At 47.7% G+C, this 3944-nt stretch overlaps 1 non-coding gene across 1 annotated transcript; it reads left to right on the forward strand.

Annotated features, from left to right (window-relative positions):
* The first annotated feature begins 332 nt into the window (after nt 1-332).
* On the forward strand, nt 333-405 carry TRNAS-UGA (transfer RNA serine (anticodon UGA)). Its single transcript has one exon. It is a non-coding gene; the product is annotated as a tRNA-Ser (tRNA).
* The last annotated feature ends 3539 nt before the right edge of the window (nt 406-3944 follow it).

Consider the following 3944-nt stretch of genomic DNA (forward strand, 5'->3'; position numbering starts at 1 on the left):
TGTTATCATACACAGTGCATATTTGTTATCACATAGATGTCACTAAGTACAAAGGTGCATACCTGGGAGCCCATTGCGCCTGTTTCAAAAAAGCGTGTTCCGGTAATACATGACCGAAGCCAAAAGTCACCGAAACCAAGGAACACATAAGACGTTTTTTTTAATTTGTGGTGTTCAGCAATGGGGCATTAATAAAGTGATTATATTAAAGATAATTTGTTAGAAAGAAGAAAAAACAACACAGCGGCACGAGGGTTTCGCCGATGAACACTCTCAAGGTTCGGTTGCAAACGAGCGTATAAATACCCCCGAAAGCAGGATATTGGACAGTCGCCGCCGTAGCTCAGTTGGTAGAGCACCGGACGTGAAATCCGGAGGTCATGGATTCTGATCCCACCGGCGGCATTTGGTTGTTTCTCTTGTGATTCCTAACGAGTTATCTTTAAAAAAATAGTCATCCTATTAATCTTCCATTGATGAACAGCACGAATAATAAAAAAAAATAACTCCCCTGTGCTCTTTGGCTTCGGCGACTGTTAACTTCCGTCATGTGTGTCATAACGAGCCTCTTACTCTAGCTCTTTGTGTGTTCCGATAATGTTATTCTGATAATGTTGAACCAGTTCGCCCAAGCTTCCACTTTGTCGGGCTTTTGCTATATTTTGAACCCAGATGTAAGCGCTTTCTTTTATGTCTGTATTATGTACTGTCTTCTCACTTCTTACAGGTCACCCGCCGCAGTAACTCAGTGGCGCTGGCGTCCGGCTGCTGATCCCAAAGGTTCGATAGCGGTTGTGGCGGCCATATTTCGCTAGAAGCGAAAGCGAAATACAAAAACTCCCGCGTGCTGTGCGACGCCAGCGCACGTCCCAATTATCTGGATTCCTCCACTACGGCGTCCCTCATAGTACATGTGTCGCTTCTGGACGTTAATCACCGCATAACATGACATAAACATTCTTATACTTTGCCGTGTCCATTATAAACATCTGTTAGCAATACTGTTGTGTCAGTCTCTCGCTCCCTACGCCCAGCCGCTGCTGATTTTTTCCAACACACTCTCGCACGAACTAGACCAACTCGAAACTGTAAAGAGCGGTGCGCGATTGGCCGGTACCAGAAGCCGCTGGTGGTGCTTTAGTGTGTGCAAGAAGGTGCAAGCAATGAACCACATCTTTCCTGAGCTTTTGTAGTTCGCCTTCACGCAGTACACGTGAGTACTGCGGTAGAGCCACACTCCTGTACTTACCTTACCGTCTTTGGTTCAACGGCGGTATGGGTAGAATGAAAGCATAAGCGGCATTAAAATTTACCTTCCTTAGAATCACTGCTGTCAGGTTCTGGCCGTGCCTACAAAACAAAAGAGGCTGTCACATTTATTACTGAAACGGAAGTAGCTTCCGGGAAAACCTGTTGGCGATAAGACCAGCGCACAGCCACAGCCTTCGTCTTCGCGCAAGGAAGAGTTTTGCGAAGCTTCCCTGCTTAGCTCTATTCTGCGCACGCAGCCAGATTTCGCCTGAATACGAGGCGTTTTATCTTCGCTGTGAGACGCGGCACGAGATAGTGGCGCCGCACAGGATAGGCCTACAACGTCCTAGTCCTGGCAACAAACCGACCAGCCTTGCACGTTCATCTCATTTTCCTGAAGGCACGCAGATCAGGGCACGCTTTAGGAAATTTGATATCTGCGCGATGCACAGCGCCCAGTGGCTGCTGGGGCTACCTCGCCTTTGTACCCCAAGGCTACCGCAGACCTCCCTCGGAGACTAATGGTTCCCGTCCACAGCACCGCTCTGATAGGACTCGCCTACGCACACGCAGGGACCCCACCCCGCTTCTTCCGGCCAGGTTTTGATTCGAGGGCTTCTGGCACGGCAGCCATGCCAGCCAGTTGCGCTCATTTTTTTTCTCGAGAACGGGGTAAAAGAAGGGGTTTTTCTGTATCACTCTCCAAATCGAATTCCGTGCTTCACTTTCATGTTTGTACTTAGCGAACCTATTTAGACCTGGGAAGGACTGAATTGAAAAATGCATATATATTTAAAAGGCTGTTCGGCTGGAAATCTCTGCGAGTTCGGGACTATAGCAGCGCCGCATAGTGTTGAGCCTAGGGATGTCTTTCTTTCGATGTTGGCTTTTACATTGTTTCACCAGACCTCGCCCTTCCGCTGATACCCGGCTAGGTTCTGGTGCTTCGCGCACGCGAAGTCTTTTTTCGCTCTGTTTAGTGTTCCTGCGGCTGGAGAGAACGAGGCGAGTTAGGCGAAGGAAAAATGAGAGCTTTGTGGCGAAGCGAAGGCTACGCTTCCGATAAAAGTATCTCAAGGAGCGTGTTATAGGCAGAGGTGGACGTGCATTACACGAATTGTTTCGTGACTCTTTCATTCTGTCCGTACTTGAGCAACTTCAGGGAGAAGAGATCATCATAACGGGCGCCCGCAAAACAGCGAATTCTAGAGCAAAAAATAAAGAGCCTCGGCTATCGCGGGTTCAGCGAAAGTGGAATAATTTTTTATCTTATTCGTTTAGTTTTTCTTTTTCTCAATCGGTGGAAGGTGGCCCTCAAAAATGCAGCCGCTAAACCAGGCGACACACACACCGTGGCAGCTTCAGGAGGCGTCTCGAACTAAACCGCCGGCCAAGCGGGCTTGGCTGCTTGGTTGAACGAACACTGTGCGCTCCTATTACGTGATGAATATGCCGTCGCTTCTCTTTCTTTGTACGCGTCTCTGTGTTGGATAGATCAGCCCAATATACCGTCAGTATGTCTATATGCTGTACTATATATGTAGAGGAATGAGCAGTTCTCAGAAAGCGTACTTGTTAACTGAAGGCCCGCAAGGTAGCTATGGCAATCTCTAATTTCCAGGTTAGAGCAAAAAAAGTTTTCTTGTTCTCATCTGCTTGTTTCTCTCACTGTACGAACAAACTTCTCGCCTAAATGAACAGGCCGCGAGCCGTGACAGACACGCTTTTATTAAGCATTCATAAGACTATTCATGGCGCTATAAACTAATCATAATACTGTTAAGTATGGAACTATGATGCATGAAACAGTAGCTGAAAGTTCCAATCGACGCCTGCAGTTAGGAAATTTTTCCCTAACGGGATTTTGTCAACAGCGTAGTAATGTGTCGCTAATGAAAAAGCAGATATGAACGTGAGCGTTTTTATAACGCATTCATAAGACTATTCATGACGCTATCAACTAATTATGATAATATTAAGTATGAAACTATGGTGCACAAAACAGTAAAAGCTGAAAGTTCCAATCGACGCCTGCAGGTAAGAAATTTTCTCTAACGAGCTTTTGTCAACAGCGTAGCAGTGTGTCTCTACTGAAAACGCTCACGTTCATATCTGCTACCCGCCGCGATGGCTCAGCGGTTAGGGCGCTCGACTACTGATCCGGAGTTCCCGGGTCCGAACCCGACCGCGGCGGCCGCGATTCAAAGGAAACGAAACGCAAATGCGCCCGTGTGCTGTGCGATGTCAGTGCACGTTAAATATCCCCAGGCGGTCGAAATTATTCCAGAGCCCTCCACTACGGCACCTCTTTCTTCCTTTATTCTCTCAGTCCCTCCTACATCCCTTCCCTTACGGCGCGGTTCAGGTGTCCGCCGGTATGTGAGACAGATTCTATGCCATTTCCTTTCCCCAACAACCAATTTTCATTTTCATATCTGCATGCTAGTCAATGAGAATGTTATCAGAGTGGCTCTTCTGCACCTGGATATCCGCGCATACGCGGGGAATTTGTGCATTGAGAATTTGTGCATCGGGAACTTACGCAGTAGAACTTTTTACAGGGGACATGTGCACCGCGCGGGGCCTTGCGCACCGCCGACTTGTTCATCAGCAGCTTGTGGATTGGGGCATTTGTGCACACGGGACTTGTGCAGTGGCACTTGCTCATAAGAGACTTGTTGGTTTGGTTTGGT

Source organism: Amblyomma americanum, chromosome 7 (assembly GCF_052857255.1).
Source record: "Amblyomma americanum isolate KBUSLIRL-KWMA chromosome 7, ASM5285725v1, whole genome shotgun sequence".
NCBI classification, from domain to species: domain Eukaryota; kingdom Metazoa; phylum Arthropoda; class Arachnida; order Ixodida; family Ixodidae; genus Amblyomma; species Amblyomma americanum.